The 21,329-nt window shown below is 45.2% G+C and overlaps 1 protein-coding gene across 1 annotated transcript in view; it reads right to left on the bottom strand.

Moving 5' to 3' along the window:
- The window catches only part of CNTFR (ciliary neurotrophic factor receptor), an 841,002-nt gene that overhangs the window by 626,387 nt on the left and 193,286 nt on the right, over positions 1–21,329 (bottom strand). The window contains exon 2 of the mRNA XM_029581466.1: positions 20,872–21,008. The gene's annotated coding sequence lies outside the window, so the exon portion shown is untranslated. The remainder of the gene's footprint in view (positions 1–20,871; positions 21,009–21,329) is intronic.

The following is a 21,329-nucleotide window of genomic DNA, read 5'->3' as shown; positions in this document are numbered from 1 at the left end:
AAAGACTGCAGTTTCTAAAAAAAAAAATGGTCAATGTTTGAAGCCAAATAAAAGCAAAATCGTACATTCGGGTTGCAGAAATCCGGCTTTTATTTTTTTGGCAGGCCAGCCTGGTGGCACGGCAGGGCACCGCCACGCGGAGAGAGCTCTGTGACGGGGTGAGGGGATGGCATCCTTCTGGTCAAGCTGGCAGACGACCTTCACCTCAGCAAAAGTACAACTAACAGATTCTTTTTTTTGCTGGCCAGGAAAACACTAAAAGCCCTTTTACCTACTGCAGAGCTGGCCGTCTGCCAGCGGCCAGTTTGTTTCCAGGTAATTTTTAGGGATTAGGGTCACTAATTCATCTGTCATTAGCTAAGCCCCTTTTTATACCCAAGATCAGTTAAACCACCACATAAACATGGTTTCATGTTGCACAGAGATCTTAAGGGATATATAAAGTACTTTTTTTTTTTTTTTAAATCATTTGGTTCCTAGCAATGCACTATTTTTTTTGCTCATTTTTTTCTGATGCGGGCTGTGACGGGATAGAACAGGGGAATGCATATTAGAAATCCGGCTGAAGTAAATGGGGCTTCGCCTACTAGATCACCTAAAAGGAGCCCCTGCTTTAGCTGCAGACAGAAAGCTCTGGGTTCAAATCAAGATAGCCCCACTTAGAGAAATAGGCCACGAAACCGCAGAGCGTGGACATTTGAAATCCATTTAGTCACATGATAAATGAAAGCGTTTTTTTTGGTTCAGAAGCAGCCGAGTATAAAGCTGTAGACATCAAAACGTGTATCTAATGGTTTTATTGCTAGGGTGGACATCGCAGTATTACAATATTATGTTATGGGCTGCAACATATTTATTGTCACCGGGCCATGATTTTGCATTTGGCATCAAATAACAAAGCCAGCATATTTTGCTTAAAGTTAATTTGATTTTTCGGGGGGGGGAAGGGGGTTGGAGGGGGTTTGAAATGGAAATTTAGGATCAAGGTTATTCCAAAGTTTGGATCTGATCGCTAACGGAGTAAGAGGAGGGTGCCCGCAAACCGTGAATGCCAACATCGCCAGACTGTAGATACAGACCATCCATCCCCACCTTGGCTAGAAGAAAAAAACAGAATAAATATATCACGGAAATCATCACCGGTAAAGGAATCAATATATTTCAGATGGACAAAACCCTGGTCTGCACAGATCTAGCAGTCATACTGTTCATAGACCCTGCTTGCTTTGTCTTGCATCACCACGCACCTGTTAACGGCCTTCCCGAGTCGCTGCGTCTCGCTACTTAAGTCTCTTTGAGACCGCTTTTAAAGATAACCCCCCACTCTTCTGGATCTTAAACAGGTTTACTGCAGTACTTAAGTGATTACTAGAAATGATTTGTTTTGTCCGTATGTCTCAGCTAGATTGCAGGCTCCATGGAGCAGGGGCCGTCTGTCACGTGCATCTGGCCAGTGCTGCGCATGTCTAGGAGTGCTAATGAAATCTTTCATTGACCCAACGTGAGAACTGCGCAAAGCTGATCAGCTTTTAAGACTAGAAGGACCCTTCCTTCCATCCAAAGTGGCTCGTTTCCAGATTAAAATGGGCTATGCATACGCATCCTCTTCAAAATTAAGATTGGACTACAGGCCTATGCTGTACACTTCCATCATTTCATCGTCCATGCCTCTTGTCCTACACATGGTGAACACAACATTTCTGGTTTCGAAGATGGACTTTTCTTGATTCAACACCTCATCTGACGTATTGTTTCCAGAAATATTCCAACATATTCATCTCATGTACGGTATGTTATCAAGCTTTGCTAAAAAAAAAAAAAGCAAAAAAACCCCAAACCAGTCAAAACTTATTGAAGGCCAGTGGTGTGTGGTGACGTTTATAGAAGGGGATTTGCTCCCTCAGCCCCCTTCCACTTCCAACCACCCGCACCTCACAACTCCCAAGTCAGAAAGAATCCTGCTGCCTCCATTCTCTTTACCCTCTGTGACACAGGGCTCCTATTTTCCCCCTAAAACCTGTGCAGGATCAGGCTAGATACCTGGTCCACCTTAATTCCCCTTGAAAGAGAGAGCTCTGTGGGCGGGGCCCAGCAGAGGAGAAGTAAGAACTGGGAGCCAGGTGGGGATAATCAGACCAGGCCCGGGACTCCAGGAGGAAGGCAGCTCCTGCAGAATAATGCTGTCCAGACAGGGAGCTGTAACGAAGCTGTGAGTAGTGAGGGAAGTGGTACTAAACTGTGAATAATGAGAGTACACTGTTCTGAAGATAAGACTAATGTTTGTTTGCTGTAATTACCAAATAAAGATAGAAGTGCTTTTAGCAGGCTGGAGTCAGACTAAGTTTGTGCCTCCAGGCCTGAAGGGATCACCGCTCGGATCCCATACCCTCCCACACCCCCTCCCCAACTCCTTAGCAGTTCTGCCACCTCTGTTCCCTTTCTCCAACATACAAAAGACAGTTGGAACCCATATGTTATTAGACTTTTTGTAATATGCATTGGGTATGGGCTTGGCCCTCAGAAAGCCATGAACAAACAATTACAATATAATAAACCTCCCATACTGAAACAGCACTAAATGCTGGCACTCAAATAGAAACAATCCTATCTATAAAACGGCAACAATGCAAATATTACATCTGGCCCTAAAACACCAGTACACCACCTATTAGGTAAACAGAACAAGCCAGGCTGCCTAAAACCTGCAAAAAATACCTTTACCTAACAATACTGTTCAAGAGCTTTTAAAACTACACTGGCCTCTTCTGAAGATGTCAAATCAGAGATTTTCACATCTAAAAACAGGACCTATATTGTCGCCACAGCTCACATACAGTATTTTGGGATGCTTACATAGCTCCAATAAAAGCTATCACAGCCTGACAAGCATACAGTTTACCCCGAGAGACAGATCTACTGTATCAAAACAACACTAACTCCCAGGACTCAAACAGCAACAACCCTACCCATTTAAAAACAGCAGGCATATCAAATAACATCCAACAATTCAAACTAACAGCGATGAAAAAAGCAATCCTCTGCTCTCCATAACTGTGAACTTTTGATTGACAGTCACCTTGAGATTGTCCTGGATTAGAGGAGGGGGAGGGTTATACAAACTTCTGTCTTCTTTCTCTCCTCCATACACACACTCTAACTCACACTCAGTGGCTCTCTCTTCTTCACATGCACCCAGGCAAATACCCACATACAAAGGCACTCTCAACCTCAATGGCTCTCTGCCTTCACACATATTCAGAAACTCAGGAATTCTCTCACATTCAGGGGCTCTCTGCCTTCACACACCCAAACACAGACCCTGGCACACTCTCTTATTCAATGTCTCTCTCTCACACACACTCACACATAGTCAGGCACTCTCACATTCAGTGGTTCTCTGTACACACACATACATACACACACCCAAACACAGACCCTGGCGCACTCTCTTATTCAATGTCTCTCTCTCACACACACTCACACATAGTCAGGCACTCTCACATTCAGTGGTTCTCTGTACACACACATACATACACACACCCAAACACAGACCCTGGCGCACTCTCTTATTCAATGTCTCTCTCTCACACACACTCACACATAGTCAGGCACTCTCACATTCAGTGGTTCTCTGTACGCACCCATACACACACACACACACAGGCTCTGGCACTGTCTCACGTTCAGTGGCTCTCTCTCCCTTGCACACACACACACACACTCAGACACTCTCACATTCAGTGGTTCTCTGTACGCACGCATACGCACCCATACACACACACACACACACACACAGGCACTCTCTCACATTTACTGGCTCTCTGTACACACACACACAGGCACTGGCGCTGTGTCACATTCAGTGGCTCTCTCTCTCCTTTGACACACACAGGCACTCTCTCACATTTACTGGCTCTCTGTACACACACACACTCACATTTACTGGCTCTCTGTACACACACACACACAGGCACTCTCTCACATTCAGTGGCTCTCTGTACACACACACACACAGGCACTCTCTCACACTCAGTGGCTTGCTTGCTCTCAGACACGCTCATGCTCTCTCTCTCACTCACTCAAGTTCTTGCCCTCCCCCTTTCTTCGCCATGCTGCCGGGTCGCAGGTCCTCTCTTGTGCAGGCCCCCCGTAGTGGCCTGCCGGGACTCATCTTCAGCCACCAAACTGGATGGGCGCCACTGGCGGCCGCCGGGTTGCGGGGTCTCCCGTCTCCTTCGTCCGTCGCAGCATGGGCTCCGCAGCGGCGGCAGCTTGCCAGATCACGTGCTCTTTGTTGCATGGGCCATAGCAGTCGCATTGCTGCAACATGGACTAGTGCCCTGGGCTGATTTCATGATTAGCTGCGAGATTGTCCTCACCGTAGCAGGAGATGACGTTCACTTATACCCGGGCTCCTGCTGCCGGCTGCGGAGGTAAGGAAGGGGCAGTTGAGCGCAGCGTCGGCTCGGGCGGGGTTTGGTTTATCTCTGACCAACTTGGGGAAAAAAAACGCAAAGAGAACAAAAAAACGCAAAGAATCAGTCAGGGCTGAAGGCCCTGACCGAACGCCGCAGCCGAAGAAAAGGAGTTAATTTGGCAACGCTTAACTCTGAAAGAAGCAGTCCAGCTGAGTACGGCCTCCAAACCACTCAGAAAGTTTTTTGCTAAGTGGTATATATAAACATTTTAAGGAAATAAATGTGCATGAGCCAGGCTGGCATACAGTGAGGAGCAGAGCACGCAGAGCTATCTCCTGCACACTCATCGTGGATATCCCTGAACGCCCGGCGGGCTGGGACGGGGTGTGTCTTCCCCAGGACCGAGTTGAGAAGCGCTGCACGAAAGGATCCCGTCCAGGTACCGGCTACTGCTGCGGTTAGCGAGATCACTAACGGAGACTTGCAGGAAAAACGCATGAGCGAGCAGCGAGAGAAGGAAGGGACGCACTCCTGCGTCGACTGCAAAGTTTCTCTTCCTCCAGACATGGATCTCTACGGCCTCCTAAGCTCGTGTGCCCGAAACGTCAGCTTTTTTTTTTTTTTTTTTTGGGTTGGTCCCTTGGCAGGGTATCACAGCCTGGCCAGGTCTTCTCCAGGGCCCAATACGTGCCTAGCGCCTTGCTCAATGGCAGTAAGAACAGGAGAGGTTGGTTTTGGTTTTTTTTTTTAAGGCCAGGTGAGATAAGTTTGAGGGAATCAGATGGTGCGCCGAACACCTAAAATTACTTCCACTATCACAGCAGCCAAGACTCCTTTTCTGTCTCGCTGGTCTTCGTACACCATGGCCAGGTCCACAGCGTTTGCGCTCCCTTCCCCCGCCTGTACCTTTTTCCATTATCTACCACGTTTCAGCTTTGGATGCTTCTGTAACCTGCTGGAAACGTGTTAGTGGGATCATCTTGGCAGTTAATGCTCTGGGACGAGGAGCTAGTGCCACCCCCGCCCCTTACCCCCCAGGTGGCAAAGCCAAAAAAATATATCATAAAGATGACCTCTAGGTTGGGCATTTCCTGCTTATTAACCTTCCTCCAGAAAATGTCAAAATAAAAGCTCAGCAGATCATTACTGTAACTGTCAGTGCCGACTGTGCTGAAGGCAAGAGTAACGTTAATGGACAAGCAAAGCAAAAATGTTTTCCCCGTTGCAAGATTTTATCTAACGCTTTAATGTGCAATCCAGCGGAAAGGGAGAGCCATTGCACTCGGTAATGATGGCCCACAATCCTACGATGCCCTTATCTCTCTGAATGCCCGGGAAACAGGCAGCCCTCTCCATTCACACGCTGCTTCCTTTGAGCGATAAATGTCACAAATGCGCACTAGGAAAAAGGTTAAGCCAAAGGCTGCTGTTTCCAGGCGCGGCCGAGGATGGATGCTCTTCGGAGAAAAAGCTTTCGAGAGAGAGCTGCGGAGGGAAAACAGCCCTTACGGAGATTTACAGCCACCCTTGGGTGCACTCTAGGGTAAGCTGGTCGGGGGTTTTATGTTTCGATAGGCGATCAAAAAGTAATTTCAGAGAAACAAGGTCTCCAGGTAGCACTGGTGTGACTTGGCCTGTGACTTATATAACCACATCCGCTTGGGCTTTTGGTTAAAAAAATCCCTTTTTCACCCAACCAGTTCATTGGCTCGCGCACTGCGATTATCAGTTCCCCCTCCCCATTTTCCAAGCAAGCACTAAACGCCCCAGGTCTTAAGCTGCTGCTGTTTCCAGCTTTTCGGTTACATCTTCCTACAGCCCAGCTGGATGGGCGGGTCCGCTCTCATGTTCAGATTGGGTCTCTGATTTTGCCACCACTTAACCCAATACTGTTGGCACCAGCTCCTCTAGGTTCCTTATATGAGCCGGAAGTCCTACCTCACTCCTACCCTCATTAACTTGCGCATCTATCACGGGCGGAAGGGAAGGAGACACCAACCGGATGGAGACTGTATTATTCTGCCTTACTTCCTAGAGAGTAAAGTACGCATGCCCGGGTTATTTTTTGAAAAGATGTTAACTTAACTCCTAATGAAATGTGTTTCTTTCTGTGTCTATCTGATTAACGCTGCCTCAGTGCCTAGATGAGGATGGCATGAGCACTGTGGAATGTGGACGAATTTTACCAAATCAAATGTCTCTGATATCACAGATGTGGTCAACCACATCAATGCATCCTGAGGGGTGCATTTTCAAAGGAGTGACGGGTGCAGCGTTAGCACACATGGGCATAAGAAGCTTGCACTCACGTACATGCTATTTTATAAACATCAAAAATATGCACGTATTTTCGGTTTTGTGCGCACATTCACCTTTGTAAAAAAAAAAAAAAAAGGGTGGTCCACGGGCGTTCTATGGCAGGGTTAAGAGGAACGCGCATAGGTTGCTGTTTTATGAGAGATTTACATGCATAATTTTACAGCTGCTAATTATCTTGCACAATTGATTGGACTCCTCTTTTGGCCACTACTGGTTGAGCTTGAGGTCTGGGTGAACTGGGGGGGGGGTGTGCGGCGAGTGCTGGGTAAAAAACTAGGAGGGTCTCGATGTCCTGGAGAAGGTCTGGGTGGCTTGCTGGCGGTATCAGCAAACTGGTGATTTCCATTTTAAAAGAAACCAACTTGAGCGCCTAAATCAGGGTTTACTTGCGCAAGTCGCATTTTATTTTTGCACGTAAAAAAATACATGCTTTTCACACATCGAAGATATCTGCACGTATGCAAACATACATGCACACCGTCGCGGTTAGACATAGGCATGTTTTATAATCCCACATGCAAACGCTGTCATGGATCTCCACGCAGCCCGCTCCGTGCGCTCGCCCATGGAGCCGCATGCCGTTCCCCGAGAGTCATCCTCTGAGTCCTGAGAGGAGCTAAACGCTCTGAAATTGATAGAAATGCTTTAACACGTGCTATAAACTTTAGCTCTGTTTCTAATTTGTGATGCCACAGACGATGCAGACTTAATGCTAACGCACCGTAGCCCTCCGCACAAAAGCACCAGTGAAACTGCCTTTTAATAAGATAACCATAGGAGAAGAACACTGGAAGTAACAAACACATTGTTATCTGTTAACAAAGGCCTCCTACAGACAGCAAGCTGCTAATTACATGCCATAAGTGGCTCTTGCAGGGATTAATCGCAGGCCCATTTGCATATGTCTTGCTGAAAAGGTCGCCCGCACCCTGTCTGCGCTAAATGCACTGTTTGTATGTTATAGTATTTTGGCTATTGGTTGATTTATTTCTCTAGTTATATATTTAGATTTTTTTTTGCTTTTATTGTAAACTTTGCTTTGCTTTAGCTGAAAAGGTGTAATATTTACAGAAATAAATAAAATACAATAATTGACTGCCATCTGACAGATACACTTTTGTTTGCGCATACTTTGGAAAAGCCAGAGGTCAGGCCTTTTATCTACCATCCTATTCTGTGTTTCTGTGATCTGGATCAGACTGGTCATGGGGGATGAGCGTGGGGGATGAGCAATCTTGCCTGAGCTGAAATTTAACTCTTGGACCTCTTCGGGTGAGGGGCTCCAACCTGATCTGATGACGTCTGCTGCTCAAAGCCGATTCTCACCCCATCCGCCGTTGCCAGTTCTGGCAAACTGGGTGGATCACAGTCTGAATCCAGCTAAGGCAATCTGGGCCGAGGTCAAAGCCACTGGTACCTGAGAAGTAATAGCTGACACCTTCCACTAGAGGGCAGTGGAGTGTATCGCCAGTGGTTCACCATGACCGACAGCAAGGAAAATAGTGACAGACTACAGATTTCCTGTGGCTGGCCATGACAACCAACGGGCCCAGTACCACCGAAATCAGCAATGCCACGCTGGAAACCTGCAGTCAGTCGCAGAAAATCAATGGAACTGTTGCATTTTGGGTTTTGTTTTTTTTTTTCCAAGTTTGTGGCTCCCAGTCTATAGAGGCATCACAATCGGAGTGCAAGACGGAGACACCGGGTGTGAGTTTTTGATTATTGACTACATACAACGTCCAGTCTGATTCAAAACAACGTGGGTGGCTGTGCCACCAATAAGTAAATCTTTAAGAATGATACCCCATGTCCAAAACGGTCACAGGTTCCTCATAAGGTTTTTGGATTACAAAAAGGCTATGTTCCTCTCTCTGTCCCAAAGTAATCTCTCTCTCTGGTGGGGCGATTTACCCTGTGTTAATACTTTTTCCTGGGCTGCACTAGGATTTCAAAGGATTTAGGTAATCCCTACAGAAATTCACTTTCAGTTTTTATTTTATTTTCCTTGGAAATTTCAATCTTATAGCAACAACAACAACAAAAAAATCAATACAAAAATAACTTTGTTATAAGAAACGAGAAAATCAGTGGGAAAGACATTTTTCCTCTGGGGTTTTTTTTGGTTTTTTTTCCGTTACAGTACTGAAATTGCCATGAAAAATAAAATGAAAATTGAAGACCCCAGTAATCCCGTACCCTTTCCACATGCCTCTCTAAAAGACGGACTAATAGGGGAATGCGAACCCTACTACTACGCTGATGTGCGCTGCCCCTATCACACAGGACATCAGAGAAAAAAAAAAAAAGACTACGAGACGGAGAAGCCAGCACAGAGGAGCGATGGGGAACAAACATACAATAAGCAATTTTTAAATTGAAAAGTCGAAAGGGAATAATTCAGATTATGTGAGTCAGAAGACAAAAAAAGGATTCTGGCCTCCAAATATATAATCTAAAAATGAGACTGAGACCCTAGCAGCAGCTAACTAGACATTTGCAATGAATTTTCAAACAGTATGCAGTTCCACGTTTAGTAGCTCTATTTAAAAAGGACTTTTTCCCATGCTGTGCCTAGAGGGAAAAAAAAAACCATCTCTGTCGAAAAAAAGCCCTAAGAGCCTGCTTTGCAAATTCAGTGGAATTTAGCTGGATACATTTTGCACTGAATATCCGGATAAAGTTACCCGAGTGGACCTGTCTGCACATATTTAGCTAAACCATGCTCACTGTAGCGCTACGAGGATAAATACATCAGCCCGCCCTCACTCCGCCATCTTTTTGTACTGGGAGCGTTTCTCCGCACAAATTCATGCAAAGTTTCCAGGACAAAAGAGGTATATTTTTAAAGGGCCGGATTTCTGTGGATAAAAGCTGATTTTATTAGTATAAAGTTTTTGAATATGGACCTCTAACAGGTCCCCTGTCCACCCCCCATAGGCACAAAATGGGAGAAAAACCTGAGTGAATCAGGCCCTTAAGTCCAAGTGAATAAGGATAGGACAAACAGGAGAGAACAGGGAGGATAACTCAACCGCGTGCCGGGGCATGTACGCATGTATGTGTTCGCACACATATCCGCTACAGTATTTTACAATACGCACATGTACCATGCAACATATCCATGTACCTAAGCTTACGCGCGAATAAATGCAATGAACTGAAACCACGTATATCAATAGACTGAACGTGCATACATTACTCACCTATTTTAAACATATGCGTGTGTATATTCTACGCACGAAAGTAAACGAGGACTTACTCGCTCACCGATTTATACGCGTTAAGTTGAACAATTTTAAAACATGCAGGCCTTGCGGAAATTAACCAGTTTACCAATTAGCCCACCAGTCTGCCCAGACCTTCTCCAGGTCACTGAGACCCTCCTGGCTTTTCCTCCAGATCCACCCAGACCTCCCACCCTGTTAGTACTACAGTAAACACGTTTAATATCACTTACACCAGATATTTAGCAGGTGCAAAAGTACGCCAGTAAGTTGGAAAATGTACGCGCCTGGCTTTTAAAATAGCAACTTATGCGTGCAACTGTGAGGCCTGTTCTGGAACGCCCCTGTTTTACACAGCGGGCGTAAAACTGAACATTGGTGCTTATCTTCGACTTTTATAAAACACGGAATACGTGAGTATGTGCTACTTTCACAAGTGTATGGTATATTTTACGAGCGCCACGGTTTGAAAATTCCCCTTAGAAGAAATGGGAGGGTGGTGCCCTGGCTGCTGGACTATTTTTAGAACCCTCTATCCGCGATCATTTGGAACATTAGAAAGCCAGGATGGGGAGACGAGTAAAGCTGGCGTGTACGGCGTATACAGAGCAGCGGCAGGGCTGCATCAAGCTCCCAAGGACAGGAGGCGGCAAGGCCCTTCGACAAGAAACTTCGGCACATTCAGAGACAGGGAGATCGAGTCGACCAAATATTCCTTTTCTGCTGACATTACTATGTTCACAAAAAACCAAAACGGATTTTCAGAGATGAATAGATGCCTCGTCTGGCTGCTGAAAATTTTCACTTTTAGCTGCCTCAGCCGGCAGACATAAGAGAGATGTTAATTTTCGGCTGGATGAGTGCTAATGTGTCTAGAGTTGGGGCAGGGTTTGGATTTACACAAATGCTTTGTACAATTTGACTGTAAGCACGCCAAGTTTTCAGGAAAAGCTTTGTGTGCCATCAAACAGCAGGTGTAACTTCTGTGAGGTAGTTTTAGAACTAGACATGTGCGTGCAAGGCCTATTCGGAAATTGGTGAGTGTGTGTGAGAGAGAGTGAGAAAAGCTATGGATTCATGTGTGCCTGTGACACAGCTCTCTGCAGTCCTGGGAGCCACCTGTGTCAGCCGGTGATGCTTCGCCACCATTTTATGCTTAGCAAGACTAGCATCATTTTTTAAGTAATTATGACTTGAAGTATTTCATATGTTAATATGGATTAGCCAAAAACAAATCCATTGATATTTTTTGTTTTTGTTTTTTTTTTTTCTAGGGATTGTGTTAATTGTTTAATAATGCTTCCATGAGACTCTTTTTTTAAAACAAAGTTAGACGGTTGGATGTTTGGAAATACATCTTTAAAGATGCTAATTAAAGGGGTAATTTTGTAACAGCCTGCATAAAAAAGTTGGCAACCATGTGCATTAAGTTATGCCCATTTTCCAAGTGAACCTCCTCGCTTATGTTCACTAAGGAACCCAAAGTGTGGAATGTGAGGAGGGTTTGATGTGTGATTGTGTGTAGTTTTCTATAAGGTTGGTGAGATAGAAATAGGGAAGTTGATTGTCATCATGAATAGCTCAGCTAGCCCTGATGACCCCCAGCTCTACAGCTTTAGTGAAAGTAGCAAGGTCTGGTTTAAGGAAAGCTGTCGCATTCCTGGTTCATGCTTCCCTAGAAGAAAATTGTCTTCCTTCAGAATTGAAATCAGCTGTAATCAGAACACACATAGATATATAAATCAAACCTTGATCTTGAGAAGTATAGAATTACTTACTGACTGGCGTCTAATACAACTTTTCACAGGTAAACTGTAGAGAAAACTGTTAATACTCAACTACAGTAATATTTGGAGGAACGGAATCGTCGCGATCTGTACCAATTTGGATTTAGGAAAGGTTATAGAATGTAAACTAGCTTAATTACCTTGATTGATGATCTGCGAATAGAGTTGGAAAGGGCAAATGATAGTTTATTGGTACAACTTACCCTATCCTCAGCATGTGATACTATAGATCATGACATTAGGCTTGGATGCTCGGGACTGGGGGCTCTGCTCTGGGGTGGTTTATCTCCTTCTTGAAGTGAAGATCTCTGACTGTTGTGCTAGAGAATGTTTCCTCTAAGACCCATCCTCTTGCATCAGAAGCCCCCACAAGGCTCATTAATCTCACCAACTCCGTTTAATCTATATTTACTCCCGCTGGGAAATATTATTAAATCTTTTCATATCAGACGTTTCTTTAGGCGCTGATGATATACAGATGTGTATCCCGTTCGGGCTGCAGCACGCCGAGGCCTTGGAGAGATTAACCGCATGTCTTGCGGCATTTGGGCTCTTGGTTGAGAAATGATAAAAATACGTCACAACTAAACATGGCAGAATCAGAGATTTTGAAGGTTGCTAAGCCAGGATTTCAGAAAGCACTTTATTTACAGCTGTGATCAGATTGCCATTCCAGATACTGAACAGATTAGAAACTTAGGTGCTCTTATCGGTGGGAACCTTCCCATGATTTCTCGAGTTTCCTCGGTATGGTTCTTTTTTTGTTTATATTATTTTAATACCACGCAGCAATCATGTATGTAAATCATATTTTGCACAACTTAAATGATTCACCAGGCATGCCCTTTTTTAACTAAGGAAGATGTCCGGAAGAAAATGCAAACTTTAATTGTTACTGTCTGTGGGTCTCCCAAATAAAATATTTGCGGTGCTTACAGCTGGGTCAGCATGTAGCTGCACAAATTGATATGGGAGCAAAATACGAGGATAGTATGATCCTTATTTTGAAGGACCTGGATTGGCTTCCTATCTTTTTCAGGGTTCATTTTAAAATTGTGTTGTGTTTTTTTTTAATAGTTTACAAGGGCAGAAAGCAGGCTACCTGCGGAATCAGAAAATATTAAAAATACACAAGAGCCAAATGTTCTCCATTCGAAAGGAAACTGTAGAACTACAGGTCACAATATAAAACTCCAGCAGGGTAGACTCAAACAACGTCAGGAAATATTTCTTCATGGAAATGGATGTCAGAAATGCCCTCCGAGAAGTGGTGAAGACAAGAACAGAGATGGAATTTAAAAGGACTTGGGACAAACACAGACGATCCCTAGTGGCAAAAGGATGGAAGTGAAACACTGGGGTAACCTGGGGTAACTTTTCTATATGACAATAACGTGCACAGAGCAGCACTTACAACCCTGAACAAGAAGGCGAGAGAATAACCTGCATGGAGCGACAGTTACAACCCTGTAAAAGAAGGCGAGGGAATAATGTGCATGGAGCAGCATTTACAAACCTGTACAAGAAGGCGAGGGAATAACCTGCACGGAGCGACAGTTACAACCCTGTACAAGAAGGCGAGGGAATAACCTGCACGGAGCGGCAGTTACAACCCTGTACAAGAAGGCGAGGGAATAACCTGCACGCAGCGGCAGTTACAACCCTGTACAAGAAGGCGAGGGAATAACCTGCACGGAGCGGCAGTTACAACCCTGTACAAGAAGGCGAGGGAATAACCTGCACGGAGCGGCAGTTACAACCCTGTACAAGAAGGCGAGGGAATAACCTGCACGGAGCGGCAGTTACAACCCTGTACAAGAAGGCGAGGGAATAACCTGCATGGAGCGGCAGTTACAACCCTGTACAAGAAGGCGAGGGAATAACCTGCACGGAGCGGCAGTTACAACCCTGTACAAGAAGGCGAGGGAATAACCTGCACGGAGCGGCAGTTACAACCCTAAATGTACAGCATGCAGCGTTATTTGAGGCTTTGTAAGGAAGTTTCACAGTTGCTCATAATTAATGGTAATTATTTTTATTTTTTTTATCCTCACCTGAAGATTGCTTATTTATTTGTCACGTTACATAATTCTTTCATAATGTATGTGCAATCTATTTTATAATGTATATGCTTATTTTATTCTATTTTTCCTCGCTTAGAGAGATCTGTTGGGTAACTGAGCATGTAGTAAGTCCAATGAAATAAATAAATAACAACAGAAGTGAGTATCTCACGCCACAAGAAGGGCAGGAGAAGGCCTTTTCAGCCTACCAATCCCTGCCCGCTCCCCGCTCCCCGCTCCCATCCTCTTGCTCTCCGTCACCCCTTCCGCCTCTCTCCCCCCACCCAGTTATCTCTCTCTTCCCCTCACTCCTGCCCCGCCCCTCTTTCTCTCTGCCCCCGGCCCGCCCTTCTCTTGCTTCCTCTCCCCAGGATACTCCTTCCCCACTTCCATGCTAATCAGCGGCAGGAGGACCAAGGGCGGTGGTGCTTCCTGCCACATTCCCCTCCTCCTCCTCCTCCTCTGCAGCCCTGCTTTGAGGCGCACAGCTGTACGGACTCCCATTTGGTGCGGAGTAGCTCTCGGACCCAGAGCGGCAGAGGTGGAGGACGTGGCTGACACATCGCTGCTCGCCTCCTCCTCCTGACTGCCCGACCTGGACCCTGATCCCCCAGACAGGCCGATGCAGGATAGCGCGCTCGGCTGAGCGTACGGCACTACATGCGCTTGGACGTGCGTTTTGGATGCACGTCCAAAACCCCTCATGCAATAAGGGGATCCGTGCGTCCAAACCAGCACGAAGCTAGTAGCGTTCACCACATGTAAATTCACGTTGACGAGGCCATTAGTTATTACTTCCTGATGTAAACAAAAAAACAAAATGTTTGCACAACGTGCATATTATCTCTCTCCAAAATTAGCACCTGCCCCGGAGTAGGCTGTAATTCTTCAGAAGCCCCAAAAGTTTACAGAAAAGCAGAAATTCCTCCGACTTAATATTGTGGCGATATTAAGTTAGAGGAACTGAAAAAAGGGGAAATATATAAAAAAATAAGAAGTCTCGTTGGCGGTCCGGTTAGGAAAAGGGAAGCTCAATTTACAAGCGTCCGTTTTCCTAACCTAACAGGATAGGAGAACGGACGCTGTGAAACCGAGCGTCTGTTTGCCTTAAGCGGCTGACAGGGCCACTTTTCCTGGGCGCCCGCTGCCGAAGAGCCACTAGGGATGCAAAGTTTTCCCCTTTTACCAAGGCAGCCCAGCCGGCGCATTAAGAGAGCGGGCGCTCACTAATCAATCGCGCCCGTTTAACGCGCGCCGATACTGCAGGGGCCTGACAGTGTTTCTACAGGAAGGGCCACGTTTTGCTGTGGGCCCTCCCCCCATCCCAATCTGACATCTTATATAAGCACAAGGTGAGGCCCAAGCCTGGATCCTGGTGGAAGTTTGCACCATGATCACGGCAGCGGTAGCATGGACGGTCTCTTATCTACTCTACAGTTCACTGGGAAAGGTTAGTTAATACCCACAATCCCCACCTCCACCAAATAATACAGTTTGGAAGATCTTCAAACCAATTATTTTCTCATATCGATGTGATGGGACCTCTAAATTGGGTCTATGTCTTAGAGTAGGGGCTGAAAAGATTTTGGCTGGGGGAGCCCCAAATTTTTTCTTTCAGAAAATTGGAAAAAACAAAATTCATTATGGGCAGGACCTTGCATCCAAATAGCAGATGAGATTTAATGTGGACAAGTGGACATGGGGATAAGTAACCCATCATGTAGTTACACAATGTTAGGTTCCACATTGGCAGTTACTGCCCAGGACATTGTGGACAATACTTTGAAATCCTCGGCTCAGTGTGCACCAGCAGGCAAAAAAGCAAACCATGTTAGAAATTATCAATGCTGTACATTCTAATTCTCCCATCTTATTTTTCAGACTTCTAGGATTTGTATTCAGACATGACAAACAAAAAGTATACTTTGAAATGTCTATATACAAACCTAAATGTCTGTTGAAGCCTAAAAAATAAGATGGGAGAGTTAGAGTGAATAGCACTGGATGAAGAGGTAGATATAACTGGTGTCTCAGAGACCAGTGGAAGGAGGATAACCAATGGCTCATTGTGACACCAGGGTACAAATTATATCAAAATAATGGGATGGACCAATTGGTGGAGTGGTGGCACTATATGTTAAAGAGAACATTGAGTCAAACAGGATAAAAGTTCTGCAGGGAACAAAATGCAATGTTGAATCCTTATGGATAGAAATTCCAGGTGAAAAAGGGAATAAAATAGTAATGGGGGTGTATTACCATCCGCCTGGCCAGAATGAACTAATAGAGAATGAAATGCTAAAAGAAATTAGGGAAGCTAACAAAATCAGCAGCACAGTAATAATGGGAGATTTCAATTACCTGAGTATTGACTGAGTGAATGTCACATCAGGACATGCTAGAGCAGTAAAGTTCCCAGATGAAATAAATGACTGCTTCATGGAGCAGCTGGTACAAGAACCAACAAGAGGGGAAACTATTTCAGACCCGGTCCTTAGTGGAACACAGGATTTGGTGCAAGAGGTAATGGTTGTGGAGCCACTTGGCAATCGTGATCACAATATTATCAAATTTGATTTAATAACTGGAGGGAGGGCACTTAAGAAATCTACTGCAACAGCATTTAACTTTCAAAAAGGTGACTGATAAAATGAGGGAAATGGTTAGGAAAAAACATGAAAGGAGCAACTACAAAGGTTAAGAGTTTAGCTCAGGCATGAAGGTTGTTTAAAAATACCATCTTGGAAGCCCAGACCAGATGTATTCCATGCATTGGAAAAGGCCAAACGACTACCAGCATGATTAAAAGGTGAGTTGAGAGAGGCTATTCTAGCCAAAAAAACATGTTTCCAAAAATGGAAAAGGGATCTGAATGCAGAAAACAGGAAACAGCATAAGCACTGGCAAGTTAGAAGCAAAACATTGATAAAAAAGGCAAAGAGAGAATTTGAAAAGATGCTTGTTGTGGAAGCAAACAATCATATTAAAATCTTTTTCAAGTACAGTCAAAGCAAAAAGACTACAAGGGAGTCCTCTGGACCATTAGATGTTCAAGGGTAAAAGGGGCATTATGAGAGGTCAAGACCAATGCAGAAAGATTAAATTAATTCTTTGCTTTGGTCTTTACTGACAAAGATGTGAGAGAGATACCCATGGCAGAAGTGATATTTAAAGGTAATGATTCAGAACAAATTTCAGTGAACCTGGAAGATGTAATAGGGGAAATGGACATACTAAAGAGAAGCAAATCACCTGGACCAGATGGTATACATAGAGTGCTGAAAAAACTAAAAAATGAAATTTCAGCCCTATTATTAGTAATCTGTAAATTATCATTGAAAACAGCCAAGATTAGAGGGTGGCCAGCTTAATACCAGTTTTTAAAAAGGGTTCCACGGAAGATCCAGGAAACTACAGACCGGTGAGCTTGACATCAGTGCCAGTTAAAATGGCTGAAACTATTATAAAGAACAAAATTACTGAACATTTAGGTTAGTCATAGTTTAATGGGACAAAGCCAACATGGATTTAGCCAAGGGAAATCTTGCGCTACTATTCTGCTACATTTTTTAAGGCATCATTAAACAAGTGGATGAAGCTGAGCCAGTTGATATAGTGTATCGGTATTTTCAGAAAGCATTTGACAAAGTAACACATGAGAAACTCTTGAAGAAATTCAAAAGTTATGGGACAGAAGGTAATGTTCCATTGTGGATTGGGAACTGATTAAAAGATAGAAAACAGAGAATAGAGCTAAATGGTCAATTTTCTCAATGGAGAAAGGTGTACAGTAGAGATTCCCCTGGATCTCTACTGGGACCACTTCTTTTTGACATATTTATAAATGACCTAGAAATGGGAGCAATGAGGGAGGTGATCAAATTTGTTGGTGATATAAAATTATTCAAAGTTGTTAAATCCCAAGAGGATTGTGAGGAATTGCAAGAGGACCTTGCAAGACTGGGAGACTGGGCATGCAAATGGCAGATGACATTTAATGTGGACAAGTGCAAAGTGATGCACGTAGGGAAGTGCAACCCAAATTATTGATACACAATGCAAGGTTGCACCAGGAAAAGGATCTAGGCGTCATCGTGGATAATACGTTGAAATCCTCTGCTCAGTGGGTGGCCAAGAAAGCAAATAGGATGCTGGGAATCATTAGGAAGTCCGTCAACACTGCCAAGGGGCAGAGGTCCTGGATGTAGGGAAAGGTGGTATATCCTGTTGCACGTGTGTAAAGCTGATGCAGGAGTGGAGGGATGTAATGTTACGCTCATTGTTGGTGGGAGTGAGCAGCACCTTTACCATAGAAATAGGAGTGAGGGATATAGTGTTAGGGTTTTTTTGGGTTTTTTTGAGAGTCGGCAGTGATTCTCTTGGAAAACTTTTGTGTAACTGGCTGACAACTGTTAGGGGATACCTATAAACTGTATTTTGGCCGTGAAAGCCTGTTAATTTTGAGTACCTTATTAATCATGTTTATTCTTCACTATGTTGTGCACGGTTCACGCAGGTCTCCCCAGAAACAAAAGTCCATCCGTTTTGGAAAATAAGGTGGTGTGCTTCTTAATTGGTGGTACCGACAGAATACCAGCCCTGATGAAAGAGAGAGAGAGAGCGAGGTGTGGGAGTCACAGAGGGGATAGCCCAGGGCACATTTTCCCTGTTCCAGCTCAAGAAAAAAAAAGTAGCACCCTGTCCACCTCGAGGGCCTGGATCCACCATAACGACGGCTTGACCCACCCTGCAGCCAAGAGACTGGCACTTGGCATACTCTGACGCCAGATCTCCTCAAACATTTTGTGTGGCCACCCGGTTATATCATTAAAGAAATGCATAGGAGAGGAGCATCCAGGGCCTTCGAGGAATACAGTTCACAGGAAAACCAAGCCCAGCTTTTCCCAAGTAAAAACAAATGACCTCAGATTACAACGTGATGCTCGCAGTCATGAATCAGAAATAGGAGGTAGAGTATAGGAATGAGTCACACTGCAAAGGCATAAACTTAATGAAAAAACATCAGAGGACAATAACCATCAAAGCCACGATAACGAGGAGCCCACTGAAACAGGCAGCAAAAGGTTTCCCCATTATATTCTGGTGTCTACGCAGCCAAGGTCTTTATTAAGTGATGTGCAACCAATAACACTGCAAACTGACCAGGACCCTAACCTGGAAATATGATTATTATGGCAAAGAACAGAAAATGAGCCCATGCAAAACGTTTATGAGGTCAAACGATCCCAGCAGAGGCTGAGTGGAAATTTAGAAGACTCTGTAAAAACCTATACAGCACAGCAATGCAAATCTTTTTAACCTAAAGTGGGGAAACCATTGCCAGAAAATAAAAAAAAAAGAAGCTATAAAACCACTCTTAGCCAAAACACCTTTCAGCATAGACACTTTACTACCCGATTCAGGATTAGCATAACTTTTAGGCAATCTGAGGGGTAAATTTTCAAATTTATAAAACAGCAGGCCTGGCGCTACCGGGTGTGCAAACCGTGCAGTTTCACAGAGCGGCACATCCCGAGGGGGGAAGGTGGCGGGGGAAGAGAGTCAGAGGCCCAAGAAGGAAGCAGAGAGAGAGAGACCGGCCCCGGCAGCCGCCACTGGTGGCAGAAGAAGAACAAATAACTCCACACAACTTCATTTCCTACAGGGCAACCAACCTATTCAGACCATGCCTCTGAGGGTTAATGAGGGTAATGTGGATGCTGGGGGTGGCCTAAGGCGCATCTCTGAGACTAACCTGTGGGTGATGGCAGGAGGAGGTATCCACACGGCGAGAGGATAGAGGGGAGGTCCCTTCCTGCTGTTTTAGCACAGGGGGGCTAAATCATCTAAGGGTGGCACTGCTGCCCTCCTCAGCAGACTGTCTGAGGCAAGCCGTGCAGCAGGGTATTTCCCTCTCTCCGCAGTTGCAGGTGATGCAACTCCCCATTGTGTCTGTATTTGTGGCAATCAAGCTCCCTACATATATTTTTATTTGGCGCATTAAGACATGGCAGCCAGAGCATTTCTAGAGATTGTATTACCTGCCTTGGGTGCAGGGACAGCCAAGGCTCAGCCTGTTCTCTCTTCAAGTATTCTAAAACGTCCAATAAATTACTTTTATAGGACGGCTGCTTTAGGTGAATGTGCTCAATTGATTTTGCTTTTACAGCTCACAGTCACTGTTAATAATATACAGAATGAATTTAATCTATCCATCTTTCCCTAGGAGCTTCCCTCGCCTTCCTAACTGCGGTGTTTCTCAGGAGCGCTTCCCACAGTCCTGTGCGCCTGGGTCCTGGCCTGCCCACCGCTCCACGGGCTCTGGGGTCGGAAGCAGCAGGGCCTCCGACGGGACCTTTTCCAGCAGCGGGAGGGTTTCTGCACGCGTGCAGTCCGGTCGGGGGGGGGGGGGGGGGTGGGGGGGAAAGCCTAGGGCAAATCAATGCCATCTGCCCCTACGAGTCTTTGTATTCCGCAATTCATTACCACAAAAAAAAAAAACTACACACACGGAGGAAGGAGGGAGGGAGAATTAGAGAGAGAGAGGGAAAGGAGGGGGAACAGGAGAGTCAAACACGAGAAGGAAGGGGAGTTAGGGAACTAAATCGCAGGGTAGGCAAAAGGAGGGGGGGTAAGAAAAGAAGAAGTGGAGAGCAGGTGAGGAGATGAAAAGAATCTAGAAGTGAGGGAAAAGCTGGGGGAGGCCCAACAGGGTGGGCAAGAGAAGGAGCCATGCGAAAGGAGAATCGTATCCCTAAAAACAATCTTAACGACTGCCAATAAGATCCAAGTTTCTACATCAGCCCTTTGAAATTCTACAGGCACCGGAAAGTCCTCTTCTGAGAAAGCTCCAGAAAGTCCGCCTCAGAGAAGAATGAATGAATAGCAAAAAAAACCAACAAAAAAACCCTGCAATTCTTGCAAAGAGAGAGCGAGACACAATCACCCTCAGGAATGCGTTTCCCTTTAAAAGCAGCCGGCTCAGCCATGTGCAGATTCATCAAAGGCTAAAACCACCACCGCCGAACAAGGCGCTAAATATTAGCATTCTCCTTACCTCCACAACCGCTTCTGGGGTTTAGGGATGTCGACGATTTTTCATCCAGATCCTCAGCGCTCCCCCCCACTTCCTGCTGGGGTAGTTCCTTGGTGCCCCCTCTTCCTGCTGGGGTAGTTCCTTGTTAAGAGCTGGGACTGAAAAAGCAAGCAGAGAGCATGTCAGGAAGCAATAGTTGAGGTTTTGGTTGTTGTTGTTTGTTTTGGTTGTTTTTGGCCAAGTCGCACCCCTTGCATTTTCTCCAGATCTCTTACCTATCCCCCCAGCCGCCCTCGACTTGGCTGTTACCTGAAGACAAGTCCAGTCAAGACCAGAAAGACTCACTCAACCAACCAACCAAGCAAGCAAGCAACCCCTCCCCTTTCAGTAGAATCCCAATCCCTCCTGGGCCTCCCTCACAGGGGTCTGTCGAGTCGCTCTCTTTAATCTGAAGGACCGGGTATGAAGGACGACAGCAT

Source organism: Rhinatrema bivittatum, chromosome 1 (genome assembly GCF_901001135.1).
Source record: "Rhinatrema bivittatum chromosome 1, aRhiBiv1.1, whole genome shotgun sequence".
Lineage (NCBI taxonomy): Eukaryota > Metazoa > Chordata > Amphibia > Gymnophiona > Rhinatrematidae > Rhinatrema > Rhinatrema bivittatum.
Note: the sequence above shows the minus strand (reverse complement) of the source record. Positions and strands in the feature narration are given on the sequence as shown.